Below are 24,749 nucleotides of genomic sequence, written 5' to 3'. Positions count from 1 at the left end.
ATGTTAAACCTCCAACTATAATAGTGGATTAATCTATTTCTCCTTGCAGCTCTAACCAATTTTTGTCATGTATTTTGAAGCTTCGTTGTTATTCACTACACATGAAAGAATGTTATGTCTTCTTGGAGTATTAATCTCTTTATTGTTATGTAATGCCCTGCTTTATCCCTGATAACTTTCTTGTTCTGAAGTTTCTTCTCTTCCTCTCTCTGAAATTAATATTATTACTGCCACTTTGTTTTTATTACATATTAGCATGGTGTATCTTTCCACATATTTATATTTTATATAAATTTACATATTATGTATATAATATGTATATATGCATATACTTAATATACATATATATTATGTTTACTATATATATGTATATATGTGTGTGTATATATATGTGTGTGTGTGTGCATATATATATTACCATATAGTTGAGTCTTGTTTTTTTATTTATTCTGGCTATTTCTTTTACTTTGTGTATTTAGACCATTTACTTTTAAGGTAATGATAAATATAGTTAGATGAATATATATTTTATTTGTTGCTGTTGTTCTTTATTTCTTTTTTTGTCTTCCACATTTTTCTGCATTTTGTGGTTTGAGTTGAACACTTACATGATTTCATTTTATTTCCTTACTTAGCATTCTAATTGTGCTTCTTTTTTTAAACCTTTTTTTAGTGGTTTCTCTAGAGTTTGCAGTATACATTTACAAAATTCAAGTCACTTTCAGTTAACACTGTGTCCCTTCATGAGTACTGTGAGCACCTTAAAATGTTTGTGTATTTTAATATATATATATTAAGAAAAAAAATATTTTCTAATCTTTCCTCCAGTTCCTTATATCATTGCTGTCATTCATTTACTTATACATAAACTTACATAAAGACCAAAATACAGGGATCCCTGGGTGGCGCAGCGGTTTGGCGCCTGCCTTTGGCCCAGGGCGTGATCCTGGAGACCCGGGATCGAATCCCACATCGGGCTCCCGGTGCATGAAGCCTGCTTCTCCCTCTGCCTATGTCTCTGCCTCTCTCTCTCTCTCTCTGTGTGACTATTATAAATAAATAAAAAATAAAAAAAATTAAAAAAAAGACCAAAATACATATATATGTGTGTGTATATATATATATATACACATATGTACATAAAAGCAGACATAATCAAATGAATTTTTGTTATTATTATTTTGAACAAACTATTATTTGTTAGATCAATTTAGAATAAGAATAAATGTTTTATTTTATTTTCATTTATTAATTCTTTATTACTTTTCTTTTCATGTCAATACAATTTTCTAACTTATATCGTTTTGTTTCTCTATGAAACATTTCTGTCTTTTAACAATTCTCGCAAGGCAGATCTACTGGTAACAAATTCTTTCAGTTTTGATTTGATGAAGTCATTATTTCTCCTTCATTTTTGAAGGAATAATTTTGCAGAGTATGGAATTCTATATTATTAGTTTTTGCTCTTAAAACGTCAAGTTTTTCACTCCAATTGATGCTCACATGGTTTCTGTGGAGAAGTTGGATGAAATTCTTATTTTGCTCCTCTATAGGTAAAGTTCTTTTTTTCTTCCTTCTAGCTTCTTTCAGGATTTTTTTCTTTATCTTTGATGTTTTGAAGTTTAAACATCATACGTCTAAGTGTTATTTGTTGGGCATTTATTCTGTTTGATATACTCTTTGTTTCTTGGATGTGTAGTTTGGTGTGTGCCATTAATTTGGGGGAAATTCTTAATTGTTGCTTCAACTACTGCTTTTGTTCATTTCTCTCTTTTTCCCTTTATTCCCATTACATATATGCCTTTTTAATTGTCCTACAGTTCTTAGATATTCTGTTCTTTATAGTTTTTTCTAGTCTTTTCAATATTGTAGTGGTAAGATTTGAGGGGAGGGAGAGAGGTCTATAGTCATATGATTAGGTCTCAATAAACTTGGGCTCTGAACTTTACCAGTGCTTTTCAGTTTTCCCATCCTAGTTGAAACAGGATGGCTATGCAAGATTAAGCTCTGGTAAAATACTCCTGAGGTCAGGCCTTTGCTTTTTAATTTTGGAAGTTTCAATTGTCATACCCTCAGGTTTAGAAATTCTTTCTTCAGGTGTGTCCAGTGTGCTAATGAGCCTATTGATGGCATTCTTCATTTATGTTAGTATTTTGTTTATTTTTAGGATTTCTTTTTAATTCTTTCTTAGACTGTCCACCTTTTTGAATACATGAATCATCTATTCTTGCATATTGTCTATGTTTTCCATTATAACTTTTAGCATATTAATCATATTTTTATTTAAAAAATCATGGTTTAATAATTTTAACATTCTAGCCATATCTGACTCTGGTTCTGATGCCTATTCAATCTCTTGGAAGTATGCTTACTTTTCAGTTTGCTTTATGATTTTTTTGTTGTTATTGAAAGGCAGATATGATGTGCTAGGTAAAAGTGATTGTGGTAAATGGATCTTCAATAGTGTAGTGGTAAGATTTGAGAGGAGGGAGAGAGATCTATAGTCCTATGATTAGGTCTCAATAAACTTGGGCTCTGAACTTTACCAGTGCTTCTCAGTTTTCCCATCCTAGGTGAAACAGGATGGCTATGCAAGGTTAAGCTCTGGTAAAATACTTCTGAGGTCAGGCCTTGTTAAGAAGTATAGAATGCTCTGGGATATTTCAAAATGGTTCCTTTGCTCTACCTTGCTAGAGCAAGGAGATTTTTCTTCTATATTCACTTTGAGAACCTGATAGAGCTCCTAGAGGTAAAACTCACAAAGGTGTGTGAGACTTTTTATGATTAAGTGACCCTGGAGTTTTCAACTCTAAGATCTGTCCACACTGAGCCTGCAGCAATTTGTTAATTTCAGTCAAAACTTCTTATCCTGGCACTGGTTCCCATGGAAGTTTCTGATTGTGGGTTCTGCTCTGGTAAGTGGTGATTCTCTATATCAGCATGTCTTGTTTTTTTTTTTTTTTTTTTTTTCCCAATTTTTGAGGGAAATGGTTTGCCTTTGACCTCAATTCTTTGATATATCTAAGAAGAGATGTGATTTTTCACTTTGTTCACATTCTTACTTGTTGTCAGGACAGAGTGGTTACTTCTAATGAAACTACATACTAGAGAGGAAACTGGGGTCAGTTTTTAATTTTTGTTGAGGTTATCATCATTTGAGTTATGACGTCTATCTGTGCTCTTAAGATGAGAACGACATTATGTTGAAAGTATTGTATTTTCAAGGGCACCTGGGTGGCTCAGCTGGTTAAGTGTTTGCCTTTAGCTCAGGCCATGATCCCAAGCAGGTCTTGGAATCTAGACCTGCTTTGGGCTCCCTGCTTAGCAGGGAGTCTGCTTCTCCTCTCCCTCTACCCCTCCCCCACTGGTGTGTGTGTACACTTTTTCTTTCAAATAAATAAATAATATCTTAAAAAAAAGAAAGTACTGTATTTTCAGAATTTCATAAAATTTCTTAGCCATCACAAGAAATTGTAATCATACATTAATTAATAATAATAAATATAATAAATAGAAAAATTTAGATGACAGTAATCATTTGAGACCCCTGTTTGAGAAAGCATGACATTAAGGTATATCTATAGATAAATTATAGGATGTAAGCTATTTGAGAGTAATGACTTGGATATATAATAGGTATTCTATAAATACCTGTTGACTGATCAACTGATTGATGCAGTCTATGCTAAATGTCACTTATCTAGTGGTGCAATATATGATGACTTTTATAACTCTAATAATTAAAATGTGTTAAAAGAAACAAAGCTTTAAATGGCTATTAGCATTAGGAATATTCTTTCCCTTAGGAGGTACGAAATTTTGCCTTTTACTTTCTATACTATTTAAAACTATACAGTCCTACAGTTTTTAAACTGAGCTGAAGTTAACTGTGTGAACCTTTCAACAAACTCACTTGGAATCTGTGAGATATTTTAAATATTTAAAGGAAAGTTAGAAACATCTGCCTAAACTACTACTATTAAGTTGTTTGAACCTAACTCCTGAATAACTGCAACTGTTAAGTAATTCTCTTGCCCTAGGGGCATCATGAAAATATTACCAAGACACTAAGGTTACCATGAACTGAGAATGTTTGGTGACATCTAGTATAACCTATCATCAGAATGTGATTATATAGCATATAAGTCAGAAAAGTCAAGATTTAAATTCACTTATCATCATTCAAACATATAAAATTCTATGAAACTAAGTGTATGGACCTCATTTTAGTAGAATGATAATGGATAGTTTAGGAGTATTGGTAGTAATTCATAACATGTTGATTTCAGATACTTTAATTTATGTCAGCTCTTTGGAATTGATAATACATTGGTCAATAGAGAAAATATTAATAAAGGTGATTATGTTCCCACCTACCCATACAAATCGATTTATCTCATATAGTTATTGCCAGTTTCAATAGTATTAGATTATATTTAACAGATTTCTTGCTAAATGTTTCTATTATTTTGTGAATGAGGCACAAAATGAAAAGTCATACTTAGTGATAGGCTGTATAAACAGTGTCCATATATACAAATATACAAACATACATATATTATGCACCAAGGAAGTTCATAACTGAATGCAAAAACCAGCCACACATGGGATTTGATAATCATTGAATGCTGCTTAAGGATAGTTAGTTAATGCTTTGTTTGTTTGTTTCACTAAAAACTATAAATTTGATGTATTTATTGATGTGGCAGTTTAGTTGATGCATATATCTTTATCAGATTTCTAAAAATATTCAAAGAAATCTTATGTACTAAAATTTTTATTATATGCACTTGGTCCTGGTTTTAATTTAGAATTATTTTACTACCTTTGCCTGGGAATGAGAGTGTCAACTAATGTTGCCCAAAAGAAAGATAAGTCCACATAGAAATATAATGTCCAATAGAAATACCAATGTAAGTTACACATATAATTTAAAATTGTATAGTACCCACACTAAAAAAGATAGACATGAGATTAATTTTAGTAATATATTTTCTTACAGTTAATATATCTAAAACATTAGAATTTTAACATATAATCAAAATAAGTAATAAGATATTTCATATCCTGGTTTTCATACTGAATCTTTGAAATTCAGTGTGTATTATTTTACATTTAATACACGTCATTTTAGACTAGTTGCATTTTATAAGCTTAATGGCTACCATATTGGACAACACAGGTATGAACTGTCTGTAGTAGAATTACTGTTGTTGCTTGTTAAAAATCCACTTTTTGAACCTTACCCCACAGTTATTGAATCAGAATCTTTTAGGGAGAGCCTAGTGACTTGAAATTTTAAAATTTTCCCTGCAGATTCATTTGCATTTTAATATTTGAGAACCATTTTGCTTCTAAGGGTGGTAAATTTTTAATCCTTTCCCCTGTCATCTTCCCACCCAGCCCCCTCCCCTGCCACACACACATATTATGTTAATCTCTTGGAAGAGAGAGTAAATGTTCTTTCTTTCTTTTCCCCTTCCCCAAATATGTAGTGGCAAAAACAATCAAAATTGTGTTGGCTACAGTGATAAAAAAAAAAAAAAAAAAAAGACAAGTAATGTGACAATTGATAAATGGAAGGAATACTAACAAATATTTCTAAGGTCAACCTGAAATTGTGAATCCATTTTATGTTTTCAAAATTTAAATCCATATATATTTTATTATAAGAATACATGACAGTCATTAGATGACTTCATTGAAGTGCTTTAATATTTTAACTAAAAACTCAGAGAGAATAGGCATCATAGAACAGTGGCTAAGAACCTGGGGTATGGGTTCAGATCTAGATTCAAGGTCCAGCTCTGTGATATGTCCTTAGACATGATGTTTAACAGTTCTGTGCTTAGATATTCTCATGTATAAAATAGGAATGGTGAGAATTCTAATATCATAGATATGATTGTATTAATTGATTGGTATAAAATGAAGTTGTGCACAGTGTTTAATGTATTATTGTTCTTAAATGGTTAGAGTATCATATATATTTTTTTGCCAGAGGGTGAGAAAATAAACCCTATTCCTCTTTATATATGTAGTTCTTATTTGAAATATATTTGTTTGTAGAAAGAATTCACTTGTTTTCTTGAAAGAGTTCAAATTCTGAGAACCTCTGCTAGGCAAAAGCAGCATCTTGGCCATGCTCAGCTGCTACTAATCCCGATGTTGGGCAATTCTGTTCTAGTCAGTCGGTGGCTACTGAATGGGATTAACAATAGACACAGATAATTTAAGAGGTACAATTTATTATACTTTTTTTTAAAGTTAAAGGCATTTTCAGTCAATTTTATGCTTAAGGGTTGACGAGACATTACTCAGTACTTCCTTAATGGGTTTGGGACACTCAGAGAAATGGTAAGGATGGTCATACTATTTTTTTTTCTCACAGAGATAATTGATTATCACATTTCAGAAGTGACAAATGGTAATGAAAGTGAAAGAAAAGAGTAAAAATATTAATGTCTCAAAAGAATCATCCAGTCACTTTTCTAGAGGCAGGTGACTTTTTACACACTTCCTATTGGTGAAGCAAATACAGACTGAATTCTTGTGTTAAAAATGTGTTTACTTTTGCACCAAAAACAGTAATACCGACAGTGTGTTTCAATTAAAAGGAACCCTGGAGCAAAAATGTGTTCTAGTCAGGGGTAGAAGCAGAGTGTATCATTATCTCGTAGGCACAGCAGTCAAGATAATGAACAGCTAAGAAGACTGGACAATGGAAGGTGAAGTATGACTTGTCATGAAACTGTCAATAGAATCTGAGCTCACTTTCTATTAGTAGGTGCCGTGAAATTGTAGGGATGTGCTGAGCAGCTGAAGAAAAAAAAAACCTCAAGTAAAAGTGGCCTGATGGTACTTGGTAATTTTAAGCCTGATTTAATATTTTGCCATTGTTATTAAAAGCCTTAAATCAGTGATTTCATTGTTTAATTCCTCTTACTTTGAGTAGATGGCCTGTGTTTATCCTCTTAGACTTGACCTCGAGACAGAAATTCCTCTAGCACTTTTTCCTTTGAGGGGATTTTGTTGTTGTTGTTCTTCTTGAGTATATAGTGGAAGATTTGAATAAGATTTGGAATTCTGTCCCTGCTGAGGGGCAATAGGATATTTTATAAATTACAGGAGAGATGGGCTGAAGATATATTGGGCTTGCATCAAAATGGATTGTTGCTGACTGAGTCCAAGTGTAAGCATCCTCAGTGAATAAAGTGAGATAGCATATAGACCACAATAATCTTAGAAGAGAATCAGGTTGGGTTTCAAATGAAAACAATCACTAATAATATAAATCCAAGAACATACAGTGAAAAATATCCATGTTGGGTGATAGAAGGAAGCGAGAAATTTTAAGAAAAACTATTTTTGTTCACTAATTTATTCATTCAACATGTACTTGGATACTCATTTCATGCCAGGTGTGGCTCTAGGTCCTGGGAACAGGTGAATAATAGGCAAGGGAGACAGATAAGAGACAGAAACACACATGAACACAGTAATTTCACCCAGCAGTGAGATGAGGAAGATGGAATGGGGAGAGGGGAAGAGTGATGAGGGTCCAGGGCAGCTGCTCAATGACACTCTCACTGAGGAGAATATTTTCATTACAGTGGTAGAGGGAGCTAGAAGAAGGGAGAAGGTCTAAACTGATTCTAGTGTAAATAGAGGAAGGAATGCAGTAAGATGCTGCAGGCTTCCCAGCTTCCTCCTTGATGCTTAAATTCAACCTTCTTCCCCTAAACAAGTCAGAGCCCCTCCTGGGCATAGATACTGATATATTTTGTAGGAGGTCTAGTGGTTTCTTCCTTCCCAGACCTTCTTGAAGTGTCCAGTTGGTAGACCCCTTGTAAAATTCTGGAAAGCGTCTCTGGGTTTTTTCATTTCTTTTAGTTTGTATGTAAGAATCTCTCTGCTCTCATAATATTAGGCAGACTTCTCTCTGTACCTAGAGCCATGTATTGACTCTGCTGAGATAAATCCTGGTGTCTTACGGAGTCTGTGAATACCAAATGCCCAGTGCCAGGCACAGAGTAGACGCACTACAAATATTTTCTGTGTAAAACAAAGAATGGAAAAGAAAGTCTCAAAAAGTCAAGCTGTTAAGTCATGTTCTCATGAATAGTTCCTGAATATACTGCCAGGATATGCTCAAGGTCTAGGATTGATTTCAAGAGAATTAATACGGGCATTTTAAAATTCCTGGGTCTCATCCTTGGAGACTCATCCAGGGGCTGTGGACTGATACCTGTGCATACGATCTTTTGTTTTAAGTTCTCCAGTTGACTCTTATCAGTAAGCAGTTTCATGAGTGCTGTTAGACTAGGGAGGGAGGCAAGGAAGAAATTAAGATTTACTCTTTCCATGGCTTCTTTGACTTCTGCTGTCTGTTTACGAGTTTTCCCTATGTGGGGTATTTGAATTGCACCCAACAAGCAAGATTATTCTTACTGTATTTAAGGATATAGCAGATAACAGGAAGGTAAATTTTGTTGTTTAAATTAAAAGTTCAGAAGCCAAATGGGGCAAGATGCAGGTCTTCTCTTGAAATATGTGCGGAATCTGTCCATCTGTACCAGTTTCCAGTCCTACGATGAGCTCAGTTCTCTTAATAGCCAGAAAGTTAGACTCATGGAAACACACTTAATAGTATATATGTTCACATCCCGAAAGCTTTAGATAGTTAGGATTTGAGATTAGAATTCCATTTTTCCCCCCTATTAGATGCCAGCCGGGCTAGTTGCATTAATGACTGTGGTTATGTTTGAATGTAAATGGGGGACATCTGGCGATATCAGGAGATCAAACGTTGGGAGTCTGCATGATGACTCTCATCTGTTTGTCACCCAGCAGGTGTAATGGATGGCAGGCATGTGGGCTCTTTGCCCAAGTTAATGTACAGACCTAATATATTGAGGGGAGAAGTTTTTAATTTGCAATTTTAAAGGATCACAGCTCAAGATAGGTGTTGGGGGTGGGGGCAGGTGGGGTAGATATTTTCCACTGCGCCAATTTCTTTAGTAAAATCGCCGCTTTCTAGCCTACGGGCATTTCCCTTGTCCCGTTTCAACAAACTTCCACAGCCCAATTTGTTATTCAAAAATTTATGGAAAATGTATGTTAAAGTGAAAAGGGTACATTGTGCAGAAAAGGGAAGCAGCTTGTAAGCATATCATTATGCGTGAGCCATGGGGCCCGCAGATGGCACTTCTACTCAGAAACGAGAGTGGTGCCAAAAGCTAAACTCTAAATACATTTAAATCACATATCTTTACTTAAAAATGGAGTATTTTGGAAGGAAAAGCAGATGATATTTAAGTACACAAGTGGTATTCTTTTGTTCCTCATATAATAGAGCCCTTTACAAAAGTCCTTGCCTTCTAAGTGTGCAGTAAGCCTTTGATTCCTCAAATTCCCCAGAGGATTTAGTCGCAGTGCATGGCTCAGTTCTTAATAGGATTAACCATTGAGGTAGTACCTTGCTAGGAGAACAACTCTTCAAATATCCTTACAGTTATTGAAAATTAAAGGATTTGTTTTGATTACTATGTTCAATGCTAACAGCAAACCTTTGTTTTGCACATTAGAAATAGTAACAAAAAATTATCATGACATACGGACTTCTTTTTTTAATTGAAAATAAATTTAGTTCTTAGACTGTGCCAATCTTTAATTAATTAGGGGGAGGGTAACGAAAGGGAAAAAGACATTTGTTTGCTACTTAATATAATGATTTTGTGGAAATATATGCTTTTTAATATAGTAATCATGCTGATTGCTTGTTTAGAGAGGGGTTATATTTACACTTAGTGGAAAAATTATATTTTAAAGGGCACAGTTCATGTTGGTGAGACTAACATGGGAAATAACCAGTTTGTTTTTATTTCTTCTTTTGCAAGAGTGGCATTACTTCTACTAGCATCTAATACAATGAGTCTTTTACCTCTGAAATTGATTGTGAATGTGCATCTTTAATTTTTATTGATGGCATTAGATCTGACAGCAGTATGATTAAAACAAGCATTACTTGTATTTAAAAATTTAGAACAACCTTTTATTTTAATATTCTAATAGCTTCATCTGTTTAATGATTGTACTTTTAGGAAATCAAAAAGTATAATTATTTCTGTATGGCATTTGGTATATGGGATCTTTAATTTTCAAAATACTGCAAACACATGTTATTTCCTCCTTTCTCTACCTCCTTTTCCACCCTCTTATTCTGAAGTGCTGAACATAGAATAAATCCCTTCCAATTTTAGTGACCTGTATTGAGTTGATGTGTATGTGTGAGGCAGAAAATATGTGTGTGCACAAATATGCATATGTACACACCTCTAAGTAGTGTGAATGAAGGAGAGAAGTATTAATTATTTTTTAAAGAAATACAACTTCACTATTTTCAGCCTACTACAAATAAAAAATAGTGATGGTTGATAATGTGATGGTAAATAGAAGTCCAATGGCAGTTATTCTTGATGCAAATATATGAATCAATTATGAGTTTTAGCATATTGATCATTTCAAACTGAGTGCTGATAAAGTAAATTTAAAAGTGCTTCAAAAGTTTTTCTATGCAGATGGGATAGCTATATTGATTCTGTTGATGTTTTTTTTTTTTTTTCCTGCAAAAAAATTCCTTGTCTTTACTGTGAAAATTTCTCATAGACCAGCACTGGTCAGGTCAATGTCTATGTATTTGGCAACCAAATTCCTTATTCCCTAATGCCCTAAGCTTTTTTCTTTAGTTTCTTTTATAGTTTTATAGCTTTTGACGTAATGCTATGATTTGTATACTGTGGTTATTCAGTGTTCTGGATCATGCTCTGGACTGTTGATATAAAGGTTTTTTTTTTTATTTTTTTTTTAAGGTTTTATTTACTTATTTGAGATAGAATGAGAGTAAGAGAGCTCACAGGAACAGGGGTAGGGGCAGAGAGAGAGGGAGAAGCAGACTCCCTGATGAGCAGGGAGCCCAACACGGGGCTCAATCCCAGGACCCTGGGATCATGACCTGAGCTGAAGGCAGACACTTAACCAAATGAGCCACCCAGGTGCCTTGATATAAAACTTTAGATGGTTGGCTCACTTACCACTTGTTTATATGCTCACTTGAATAACTCTCCCTGGATGGTGAGGATGTAGAGCCATGAGTGAGGAGGAGAGGTTCAGCTGTCCCCATAGCAGGTAGTAAATATGATGAATAGGCATATTGGAAAGTATTGTGGGCTATAGTTGATATGAACAATTAAATAGTTTGCTCATGGACAGAGGTCAAATATGATAATTACTGTATCACAAAACCAGCTGAGTAGGTGGGATATCAGTTAAGAGAGGGCTACCATACACAAAGGTCAGATTCTTTTTATGATTTCAAAATCATTCTTATTCCATGGGTTAGTTCTCCATCTCTCCATAATTAAAAAGAGATGATGCTAATTTTATGAATCTCTTTATATGTTTCAGTGCAAATCTAGTGCCCCAGAATGATTCAGTGTAAATGAAATCCCATGCAATGTCTTTCAGCAAGTTTTAATTTTTCTTAATGATTAAAAATTTCTCAAAAGGACCCATGTACATTCCTGAAAATAAAGGAAATAATCAGTAAGAGATTCACAGTTTCTGGTGAGATCTGCAAGTTTCTGCTTATATCATTTTATCTTCAAAAACAGTCTATTGTATCTTAAATCTATTCAGCAAATAAAAACAGTCCTTATATGACCCGGTGCTTTTTAGCTTGGACACTGGACTTCCATATGAGTACTGTTACATACTTTAGCCAAAGCCAATAAACCTCAACTGTCCATGAATTAATTATAATTAGTGGCTGATTTAATGTTTTCTTTTGCCTTCCTTTTTATACATATCCCTTTGAAACATGCTAGGCTGTAATACACAATTATTATTAGTTCAAGTTGAAGTGATTCTGTATAAAATTGGCCTCATATTTATTCATTCAGAAAATGAGCAGGGACAGAGTGCATATTTTATAAAACTCCAGTAATTTCTGTATCAGATAACCCTTAAGCAAAATAAGATTTGACCCTTTCAAAATTACTTAATGAATTGGTATTACATGGAGTATCTTTTTAAACTTCTATAAATTATGTTTCCTTTCTTTAAAACCTTTGAACATAAGCTTTGTACCACAAATCCTGCATTCTAATATTGAGAATATGATTGTGTTTTGATTGTTTTAGTGCATCTTTATGATAGAAACCATTTATTTTGAGCAAAATTATGCCTGAGTTTGACAGATAATTGTGGAAATCTCTATGTGAGAGATAAAATGACTTAAATTAATTGAAATGTTATCCTAAAGAGTGAAAATTCAAAGATTCCATATAGTTAAGAAGACTTCTTTAGCCTGAAATGGCTTTGGAGGGAATAAAACATACTGTAAAAATAAAGATAAGCTATTTTAAATTTGTTCTAAGCATACCTGGTTTGTAATTATTTGGCTCCTGATAATTTCTTTGTACTGTTGGTCAGAGCCACCAAAGATAATACTCTGTTAATTAATCTCTACCATATATTTGACAGTTCTGTAATCTCTTTGTCACAACCACAGTGGGCCTTCAGATCCTTAGGGAGGCTTTGGGGACCTCTGGATGTTTTGAAATGTTTTCTCCTGGCTCCCTCCTAAGATCCAACTTAGCTAGCTTGGGGATATCAGTGAATTTCAAATAGCATTTGTGATGAGGCCGCTCTCTTGATCCACTGTACAAATTTGCCATTAAAAGCAAATAAAATATGAGCTCCTCGTCCCCCTCCTGATGCCTGAGAAGCACATCCACAATCCCAGCAGTAGGTGCTGAACAGCAGATCAGCTTAATGCTCCCCTTGTGATAAAAGAAATGAGATGTATTGAACAACCATAACTTTATTAGAGAGATTTCTTGACATAAAGCAGTGTTATATTTTAGGTTAGCATATATAATGGCTTTGTGATTATGTACCTTTTCCCGTCTTTTTGATGCATACTGCTAGATGGCAAAATTTCAGAGGTTGGCATGCTCCTTATAATGCACCTTCCTCAGCATCTGACAGGAGTCCTTGAATGGCATTTGTGCCTGACTCCAAGCACACAAACGTGAATACAAAGACCTGTTTCCTCATTAAACATTTTTATCATCTGGAGAAGTTCTGTCCAATAGAAATATAATGCAGGGGTGCCTGGGTGGCTCAGTTGATTAAGTGTCTGCCTCTGGCTCAGGTCATGATCCTGAGGCCCTGGGTTCAAGCCCTGTGTTGGGTTCCCTGCTCTTTGGAGAGTCTGCTTCTCCCTCTCCCTCTGCTTGTGCTCTCCCCCTGACCCCGTCAAATAAATAAATATATATTTTTAAAGAAATATAATGCAAACCACACATGTAACTTGAAATTTGCTAGTAGGCACTTTAAAAGTAGTAAAAAGAAGCTGGTGAACTTAATTTTCTTAATCTATTTAATTTAACTCAATATATCAAATAGCGTTTTTCAGTGGGTGCCCAATATAAAAATATGATTGAGATAGTTTAGATAGTTTAAATCTGTGAAATCATATGTGTTTCACATTTATACATTGCAGACTATCCACTTTTTAAGTGCTCAATAGCCCATGGCCATATGGCTGGTGGCTCCTCTGTTGGACACTATTAAACCTAGGGCTTGAAGTAGTTTCTAATATATGGGCACCACTCAGATATTAGTCAAATAAATAAGTGATACTAGCTGACTGGTTTTTGTATATCCAGGTCAATGAATCATTTTCTATGTTATAAAATCATTTTATTGCTGATCTAAATGCCTCATTATCAAATGTCCTTGTTAAGAAACAGAGAGATATTTTATTTGGACTTAGGATATTTCTTTGAAGAAGGCTACAGTTCCTAAACAGTTACATGAATAGTAGAATGCAAAATGACTTGAGTATTCTGAAAGTCATTCATTCTAATTCATCATTTTATTTTCTGTTTTGTGGAATGAAACTCATATTTTTATGTCTCTGAAATCTTTATTTTTATTCATTAGAAAGAAGTCAATTAATTTGCATTTACTAATCTCCCATTCCTTACACTGTAACATCATTCTCTTTATATCTAAAGGGAAAATTGTTAATATTTCTTTTAAGCCTATAAACTTAATTTCCATTAATGGAGCTGGTAGTTTGAATGAAAATAACAACATCTTGCAAGTTTTATTCCTATTGTCTGGCTTTTTATAGGTTTGTCTATATCACTTCATTTTGTTGCACTTCCTATTGTGTAAAATATGCAGTCTGGTATTTGCTTAATTTTTCTGATTCGTATGTTTAATGATAGAAAAACACATTTAAAAAATGCAAATTGAGACCTTCCTAAGTTATTCCTCAGATGTCAATAATATTAATTTAAATAGGTCATTTTATAATATTCTTGAATCAGATATTTAATATCTCAAATTTTTGATAAACCTTAAATGAAAGGTTAAAATAATTTGATTGAATCAAAAGTGGGCCCAGATTAACTGCCATCAATAATCTAGAAAATGCATTTCTATTATGGAAGAAGGTTTGGAATAAAAAGAGGCGGCTGGCATTGTCCTATTTGTGCATAATTTTGTCTATTTCAGGTGAATTTATTTATAGAGAGATATCTAGAAGGATGTCCATCAAAATGTAAGCAGCAGCTATCACTGGCTCATGTGCTTCTGAGTGGCTTTTACTCTATTTTTATTTAACTATATAATTTTTTTTACAATGATACTCAAAAGAATATTTGAAAATATAGGTCTCATTATAGTTATATAAATATAGGTCTCATGTAGTCTCATGTGTTACTCTCATGTGTAAAATATGCCAGAAATGTATATTTCAGAAAAAATTCAAGTCTGGGTTTGTTAGTTTTATTATAATTTAATAATGCATTTAAGTTCAATCAATATATGTTTTATCTGATCTCTCTTAATGTAGATGAAAACCTAATAAATAGTAACACTGGCAATAAATGTATGCTTTAAAGCATGCCTCATTTGTTACTGAATATTTAATGAGTGACACACATTGATCAAAAAATCACTTCCATTTATCCATTTGACGAATATCCATAATGCATATAACAAAATAGGGAGTGAGTTTCATCCTTCAGAAATCAGTATTTTGACGTAATTCTATTTTACTAATAAAAATAAACAATAATAGCTAACATAAATGTATGTGCCACTCATTAAGTGAATTATGTATGTAGTCTTTATAATAACTCTCTGAGTTAGATATTGTTATTATCCTTATTTTATTCAAGATTCTAAGGAACATAGACGATTAAAGCTTGTCTTGGACCATGTGGCCATTCAGTGTTTTTCTTTGCTAGGCTTTGGAGCCTGGAGAGTGGATCATTACATTGTATCAAATATACTGTGTAAACTGACCATACCTGTTTTTATTTTACATTCATTCCATCAGCAGGCTTTTCAATTTATAATCAACACAATATAAAATAACAAAGCAAGTACCAGATTTGTTGCCTGAAAATTACAGTTGTCTTATTATAGTCTTGTTATTACAGAATTCTAAGACCGTTGTGGTCTAGGGCAGCCCGGATGGCTCAGCGGTTTAGCGCTTGCCTTCAGTTCAGGGTGTGATCCTGGAGACCTGGGATCGAGTCCCGCATCAGGCTCCCTGCATGGAGTCTGCTTCTTCTCACTGCCTGTGTCTCTGCCACTCTCTCTGTGTCTCTCATGAGTAATAAGTAAAATATTAAAAAAAAAAAAAAAAGACCTTTGTGGTCTAGCTGAGACAAGTATCTGACTCAAGTGCAGGCTCCTTTACAGGTCTAAAAATGAAGATCAGTGACTAGCCTAAGATAACACAGCAAGTCAGTGGAAAGGCATAGAAACTGCCTGGGCTTCTACTATTGAAGCTTCCTTGTATGATTTTGTGCTACTTCTAATTATAAAAGAAAATGTTAGATCCAACTTGTTGGTGAATCTTCTTCAAAATATTCTTGCAATTTTATGTAGTAATAAAATTGTTAAATTGTGGCTTTTTACAGCATTAAAAACTAATATTCAGTAGAGATTAAAGGATCAGAACTGCACGTGTCGTAAACAGACTTGATTATAAGGACACCTAATTATTACAAGGTAGGATATAATTAAGTGCCAAAGTTGTGCGATACAAAGACAATAAAGGCTGTACAGTTTCTCAGGAAGAAATCAAAGAACCATATTGCTTTTCTGGGCTCTGATTGCCAAATTGAAAACTTCAAAAAAAAATTAAAACAAAGCAAGTTGACATAGGTCTTATCATTCTGTCTGGTCTTGTCAGTTTGTCTTTTAAAGACATGCAGTCTTGATTAGATAATTCTGTTTCATTCCCTTATAATCAGATTATCAAGCTACCATAATAAGCAAGATAGCAGCAACAAGGAAAGCAGAAATTGTGATTAATGTTAGTTGTATGCCTACTGTATGCCAGAAACATTCTTTCCTTATTACTCAATTTAATAGGTGGTTTGTCTCTGCTCCCATTTTATAGATGAGAAGACTGAGACTCAGGGGGTCTGAGGAACTTTGTATGAGGTTGTACTTATTAGTGAGAGAGTCACAATTCAAACTCAGGTCTGCTGTGATTTAAATTCCATACTCTCCACTGCATTGTGACAAGTCCTCCTACTGTCTGCAATATCAGGATGCTAGCACCTAATATTTGTTCCACATTTCCAGGAGTCTTTGAGGAGGGCAGAAAGGCCTTTCAGAGTGTTTAGGAAGATAGAGTCATCAGTTTGAAAATGTTGCTTTTACTTGTGAGGAGGGTATCCAGGAATGTGTTATCCGCCTGTGGCCTTATACGGGTGCTGGAGATTGAGGCTCCAGCTCACCAGAGGATCTCACACCCTGCTTTAGAAATGCTGGTTGAGGAAGGGCTCCTTTGTCCTACACGTGGAGACGTACATTTAATATCCAAGATGAGAATGACTTGAGCAAAAACCTCTGTGATTAAACTATTTGTTTTCAATTGCAATCATTCCTTCTTTGTTGACCCCTCTCTTTTTTGCACTAACACAATCCCTTTGTGAACCTACGAAATCATGCTTTGCCTCCCTCACTGTCCTAGTTCTCCTGGCCAGGGGAAAAGGGAATGTAATAAGGAACAAACATCTAAGTGTGGATTTGTTTAATTATGTGGACATTTTTGGTGTGTGTGGGGAGATGTTTGTATTTTTCAAAAGAGTTAATCATTAGGAGGTGAGCTCAAAATCTCCGTTGATGACATTCCAGGTATATAGCATTTTAGTGTTGGTAACAATAATGACAATGGTGACATGTGAAGTGTATTGAAGGGATACTATGTGCCAGGCACTGTACTAAGTGCTTTTGATGGATTTTTATGCTTAATCATCATAACATTTCTGTGAAATAGGGGTTATTATATCCCCATTTTAGATAAAGAAAGCTTAGGTTATTTGCCCAAAGCAAGTTGTATTGGAGTCGGGGACTTTCCTGGTATATAATACTACTCCTGTGTTCTATTGACCATGGTACTAATTAGCAAGAATTTGAATTTTAAAGTTGGCAAAATCATGCTTAAATTGTATGGATGAGCAAACTGTAAATTTGAAGATGAAATAAATCATTTGGAAACGTGAAGAGCAAGCTTAAAATCCATGTATAGCTAGAAAGATGGGCTTAAACTGTTCTTCCATTCTAATACTGTGTATTTCAGTGTTTAGATTACAAACAGGGGATCCCTGGGTGGTGCAGTGGTTTGGCGCCTGCCTTTGGCCCAGGGCGCGATCCTGGAGACCCAGGATCGAGTCCCACATCAGACTCCCTGTATGGAGCCTGCTTCTCCCTCTGCCTGTGTCTCTGCCTCTCTCTCTCTCTGTGTGACTATCATAAATAAATTAAAAAAAAAATTTTAAAAAATAGATTACAAACAGCATCACAGTTGAAGGATAACAAATGGGAACAGTATTGTGGTAATTTGGTGTCTTAACGATAATGGTGTGCCATAGTCAAAATGACTGATTTAATTAATATGTTTTATACCATATTTTACATTTCTCTATTGAAAGATATTCTAAAGGGTAAGGTGTACAATTTAGCTTATTTAGCTCTTAATTCCAACTTTCCTACATTTTGAAGATATATGGTATTTATTTGCATTTTTATTCTTTTTTTTTTGTTTTATGCGCTCATTTGAATCTTATCTATTTTCTTTTTTTTTAACAGTTACATCCCGCTTTTTATTGCCTAAGCCGACTGGGGCTTGCTTCATCTCTTGGCTTTGCTGTGGAGCACTCCTGTAAAGCCAGCTGAATTGCACACTGAAGATCCACCCTTTGGTGAGTGGAATCTTTGCTACAATTTTGTGTTTTGCTCTGCCTCATGTTGTTTGTATTGTTGACCAAAGTGCTTTGATACAGAGCACAAAATAGGGCTTTTCCAGCTCTGTGCAGGAAAACTGGCTTCTTTTCTTTTTCTTTTTTTTTTTCCTTATGGACACAAGTAATTTGTACTGTCATTTTCTCTCTCAGAAATCTGCTATTGTCTTTCTCTCCCAACCCAACTGAATGACTACAATTCTCTGGTCATGCATCTGCCTCTTCTCTACCTAGGTGTGTTCCCCCTGGCACCCTCTCCTTATCCCTTGGCCTCTACAAATAATTTGGTTATCACACTTCAGATTTGCTCTGTGTGCATGGAAATAAAAGGTAAAGGTTGTGGTTAGGTGGACCACATAGCATTCCACTGTAATGTGTAAAACATTTTAGATTAAAAAAAAAAAAACAAAAAACCTTACCCCCCTCCTCCCCCCTTGATCTGTTTAATGTTGCTAATCTATGCATGTTGTAAGACAAGCAAAAAGGAAACTGGCAAGCCTTTCTGATGTTTCTAATAAAATCCTCTCTGTTTTTATTGCCCCTGAACTGGCATCCTCAATATATTTCTACAGCATCTAGCACCATATATCAAAGGTTTTCCTAAGCCTTTTTCTTGAACCTCTGCATCCATTTTTCCCAAGTCTTGTGCTTTTCAGATCTTGTTTTTATATTTTTATAGGTTACATCTTACCAGGATGGTGCACTTTGGGGGGTGAGACAATTAAAGGACCCTATGGGGACAATTAATAATATATTTTGCAATTCTAATTTGGAGAGGGATCATCTGACTTAGCTAAAACCTCAGTTATAGAATAATTGTAGTAATTTCAGTACATATGGAGATATTAGGACCAAGGATAGGGTATGAGAGGAGGGATGGTAGAGACTTAGAAGTGGTTAGATGGATAAAAGGAACAGGCATCTGGATTAAATCTTTTTTTTTTTTTCTTCATTTCTAGCAGAAGTTTTGTGTGTGGTTTGTTTTACTTTTTGTTTTTTTCCTATGAAAGTGAGGCAGTGGCAAGGGGAGTGAGAATGGGTTTAAGGGCAAGAGTGTTGATGTGAATACTTTCATGAAGGAGGTATGCATTATGCAGTAAACAGCCTGCCTGGAACAGTCAGTTTAGAAAGTACTTATGAAACAGATAATGTAATGCCTGGATGGGAATCTCATGAGGCTGTGGGAGAAGTAGATGATGCAATTAGGTACTTAACCTGGCACTTGGACTTGTAGTCGGAGATAAATGAATGTCATCAGCAGTTCTGGCTCCCTTTTGCTGGTAAAGAAACTGAAGTCCATGCAACTTGTTTGAAAACTACCTTTCCACTGTGGCTGGTGTTCCACATTTTTTCTTGCTGTCCCCATGTTCTCTTGGGTATGTAGTCTGAGCTGGGAGAATTTTCTATTAGGGTAGTAGTGAATTCTGTTTGAATTATATTGTCCTTGGATACTGAAAAAGGCACTCAATGGGATAATGCTCAGCACACTTTCACTTTCTCTGAAGCATAGATGTTCCTCATGTCTTGGAGGTCAGATCCAAACTAGGTTGTGTAAGGAAGGCTCAAGTTTATTACAGCACACCTCTGACTTCAAGGATGCTAGCACAGAAGTCAGGTGCTATCCTCTCCTAGAAATATCCCCTGGCACCACTTTCTTTCTGGGAAGCTTGGGTCCATCATTGTTTTGGTTCTTAAAGAGCTATCACTGAGTGCTTAGGAAATCCATTATACTATAAATGCAGAGTTGTCAATTTTGGAAAAAATGGGAGGGTGTATAGTGACACAGACCTAAGACTCTGACATATCCTATGCTAATCAATTTGTCCTCTCCCAGAGCAGGTAATAGATCAGAATACTGCAGAGGAAGAGGAGGTAGCTTAGGTGGGGCAGGACCTGGAAAAACTGAGCCTCCCTTAAAGAATGAGTCCCCTGTTTCAGATCCCTAGGGGCTTTTCCTGTAGCTTTAGATTCAATGATCACCTGCTGTTTTTCTCTTTGTAGCTAATCACCCTAATCTTCTCTCTATTTTAATTCTCTGATTCAGCTTCCTGGAAAAGATGGTTCTTTGATACATTGTAGTCAGGAAAATGGGTAGAGGAAAATGAGGAGTGTTGTGTTGAGGTGGGAAGAGAGAGAAATGGCTACATGGTATGAGGAACCACCTTGATAACCAAAGCAAATTTTAGAATGTCAGTGATTTGCCTAACATGCTGGCCTGAAAACTCATTGAGTTTTCTCCATCCTCTCATTAGGTTTTGCCATCATTTAGTTAAGATAATTTACTATTGCAACCACAAATATTTTGAATTTTGGCTAAATAACAAGACACTCAGGGAAGCTGGGCTGGGCTTGCAGAAAACTGCTGTCAACTTTCAGAAGTTCTTCACGCTGTTTGGCATTGTATTTTACATTCTATGGAACCTGTTCCCAAGAAATACCTACCTGTTTTGAAAAGAACTCTGCAAGGCTTTTGCCCTCTGCTGTTCAATTGAAAGTGTCATTTTCAGCCCTTATAGAATAAATGACAGTGCCTTTATTAGACAATAGGCTTTATCAGCATAAATTAGTGTTTGCCCAAGGTTTTAGTTCCTGTCCATACCATCTCTGGTTCTTTTTCTTTTCACTTAGGCTTATGCGTGAAGTTTTAAATGCCACTCTCTTTGCTCATAAGAGGCAATAAATATATTTATTATAATTTATGTAATTTACTAGATCATAGCTCATAACATATTCATAATAAAACCCAGGCTTTCACTAGAATCACCCCATACTTTTGCTTGTTCAAAATATTTCAATTAGTGGATCAGTACCTTAAACATTTCTATGCAACTACTTTTGCTTAGCTAGAATGAGCGTATAAAGTGGTTTATACTCTCTTGAAGTAATAGAAAACATTAAATTTAAATGTAGATTCTCATAGTTCTAGGATGGTCACATCTGCTTTCAATCTGACTAGGATGAAATTTAAGATGCAGTTCTGTCCTCACTGAAGTATTGGGGGGAGGGGCTATTTTTCACCATTTAAGATATGAAAATAAAAGAAAAAGAAACTTAAAAACAATAGAAAAATCCCTGATACTTCAAAAGATCGCCATTGATAAGTGCCAAATAGAACAAATGTTTTTTCAATTTTTGATAGTATTAAAATGAAACCCAACTTTAGGTAGAAATTTTGGGAAAATTGACAGATCTACATGAAGGCTGTGTTTTCAGCAACACAGCCTGCAGTGGGTGATGTGTGGATTTAATTCCCTATCAGTGGAATACAACTTGACATTTTTCACTCTCCTTCTCATTTAAAGAGTTTGTAAGAATCAGTATGTACTGAATATATAAGTGACCTAGTCTCTTAAAAAATAAGATTAACACTTTTCTTCCCCCTCTAATTTAAAATTCACTTCTATGTAAGAACTGGAACTATTAGCACCATATTGAAAGTATTACACTGAGCTCTTTTTTTTTTTTTCCTTTTCCTTTTTGGCCAGCATAGAAACACCTTTTAATACTCAACATCTAACCTTTAAGATGAGAGCATTTTGAGAATTTTTTTCTTACATGCCTACTACATGCCTGACTTGCCTCTTAACGTCGAGAGATTTACAACAGGTTTTCGTTAAGTATTCCAAATTCTCTCATATAAAGTCATGCACCATTATATATTTCACAAAATATTTCCTTGGAGATTTAAAGTCTAAAATAGAACTTCTAAAATAGAACTAATATATGATGTATATGTGGTGTGTTAATATAACAATTATGAAAGGATAAAAAGTAGAAAGAAACAGTTATTAAATACATGCTGTGTGCTACATATAAACATTTTTTTCCATAATGTAAATCATTTTATTTAACATAAAAACAAAGTTCTCTTTAATCCTGAAAGCTGGGGATCCCTGGGTGGCTCAGCGGTTTAGCACCACCTTCGGCCCAGGGCGTGATCCTGGAGACCTGGGATGGAGTCCCACAATCGGGGTCCCTGCATGGAGCCTGCTTCTCCCTCTGCCTGTGTCTCTGCCTCTCTCTCTCTGTGTCTCTCATGAATTAAAAAAAAAAAAAAAATTTCTATTAGATGTATAAAAAGAGAAAACATTAAAAAAAAAAAAAAAAACAATCCTGAAAGCTGAGGTTCCAGGAGGTTACATATCTTGCTCAAGTCTGCACAACTAAGACAGAGAAAAAGCATATTTTTTAGTCCAATCTATTCTTCCAGATACTGATCCATTAACTGAAATATTTTGAACAAGCAAAATATGGATGATTCTAGAGAAAGCCTAGTAAGTTTTATTATGAAGAATATGATATGATGATAAGCTATGATCTAGTAAATTAATTATACGAATTTTTAAATTATGGATTTTTTTTTAAACTCCTGTTGTCACTTATGCTGAAGTGTGAATAATGTGCTTATCGATGTTTGCCAACTATCACTGGATGTAGATTTTGGTTTTCAAATCCCTGAGTTCATAAATCAATGAGTTATTTGTAACACAGAATATGAAAAGTAATTATAAAATGCTATTTAAATTTTTGAGTAGGTTATTTGGAAAATTGAGTGGGAATATCTTTGAAAGGCTTAGTTTATTATAAAACAGTTATAAAAATAAGAAACATAGTCTATAGAGGTTTGTTGTATCATTAGAACTATGCAAACACAGTGAACGAATAGAACAGAATTTGGGTAAAATCAAGCATTTTAATGAGGTACTGACATTATTGGTCTATTAAATGTGCAATAGCATACTGTCCAAATAAAAACAATGTACATACCTGAATTTAAAAATACTTTATTGCTGAAAAATGCTAACCATTATCTGAGCCTTCAGTGAGTCATAATCCTTTTGCTGGGGGAAGGTCTTGCCTCGATGTTGATATGTCCTGACTAATCAGGGTGGTGGCTGGCAAGGTTGGGTGGCTGGCAATTTCTTGAAATAAGACAATAATTTTTGCTGCACTGACTCTTCCTTTCCCAAACAATTTCTGTGTTTCACGTTGCATATTATCTACAGAACTTCTTTCAAAATTAGAGTCAATTCTCTCAAACCTAACCTTACCACTGCTTTATCAACTAAGTTTATATAATATTATAAATGCTTTATTATCATTTCAACAATCTTCACAGCATCTTCACCAGAAGTAGATTCTATCTGAAGAAATGAGTTTCTTTGCTCCTCCACAGGAAGCAGATTCTCATCCACTGAAGTTCTATATGAGACTGCAACAATTCACATAAAATAATAAAGTAAAAGCAGGGATCCCTGGGTGGCTCAACAGTTTAGTGCCTGCCTTTGGCCCAGGGCATGATCCTGGAGTCTAGGGACCGAGTCCCACATCAGGCTCCTGCATGGAGCCTGCTTTTCCCTCTGCCTATGTCTCTGCCCCTCTCTCTATGTCTCTCATGAATAAGTAAATAAAATCTTTAAAAAAAAAAAAGCTTGAAATATGTCAAGAATTACCACAATTTGAGAGAAACAAAATGAGCAAATTTTATTGAAAAAATGGCAACAGTAGACTTGTTAAATGCAGGGTTGCAACAGCCCTTCAATTCATAAAAAGGTGGTATCTGTGAGGTACAATAAAATGAAGCAGAATAAAATGAGGTATACCTATATAAGGAAAATAAGTCCATGATGAGTCCAATTTGACTGAAAAGCCAACAGATAAAAATATCTTGCTAAAATGTCAATTTAATATAAATTAAATATCATCATAAATAATATACATTATAAATAAGCCAAAATATTATAGCTAAGATATTTGAATGGATATTTGCTTGTGTTTGTGTAGGTCTGTCTGTGTATTGTATACCTGCATACCCTATATATGTCCATATTAAATGAGGTACAAATGTCAGCATCTTAATAAAGAATGTAAGAACATAGAGCACAGTCATACAAGGAATAAACTATCGAGAACATAGGGAAATAAATATAACAGTTGATTCTCCTTACTTGGGGTAGTCATGTTCTATCAAGTTGCTGGGAACACTGAATTAGCAAATACTGAACCATTGCCCCAAGGGGAAATACAAGATTAGATAAATGCAAGCCTCAGTCCCAATGTTTTCATCAACCAATCAACAGATCAATATGTAACCTTGTTTTACGTGTGTTTCTGTTTAAGAACATCTTATTTAATATATGTTGTTGATTCATTAACATTGGACTCCTGGCAGACAGCACCATAACTCCTGCCTGACCAAAGTTTATCTAGCACGTGTATTTTCTCTGTTAAGGCACATAAGAAACTTCTTGCACTTGGGATCACTAGACAGCACTTGGGAGTCATTTAAAACAGCAAAATCAGCAAGAAAAAGCACAAAAATGTATAAAATGTGGCACTGTATAGACAATGAAAGGACTTGCTTGTAATATAAACACTGAAATAAGAAGGCAGAGTGTCTCATTATTA

The 24,749-nt window shown here is 34.7% G+C and overlaps 1 protein-coding gene across 2 annotated transcripts in view; it reads left to right on the top strand.

Moving 5' to 3' along the window:
• TENM2 (teneurin transmembrane protein 2) overlaps positions 1-24,749 on the top strand; it is a 1,512,848-nt gene that overhangs the window by 367,874 nt on the left and 1,120,225 nt on the right. For both annotated transcript variants that reach the window (XM_049109164.1, XM_049109163.1), the window contains one exon: positions 18,190-18,302. The gene's annotated coding sequence lies outside the window, so the exon portion shown is untranslated. The remainder of the gene's footprint in view (positions 1-18,189; positions 18,303-24,749) is intronic.

This window comes from Canis lupus, chromosome 4, assembly GCF_003254725.2.
Source record: "Canis lupus dingo isolate Sandy chromosome 4, ASM325472v2, whole genome shotgun sequence".
Taxonomy (NCBI): Eukaryota; Metazoa; Chordata; class Mammalia; order Carnivora; family Canidae; genus Canis; species Canis lupus.
Note: the sequence above shows the minus strand (reverse complement) of the source record. Positions and strands in the feature narration are given on the sequence as shown.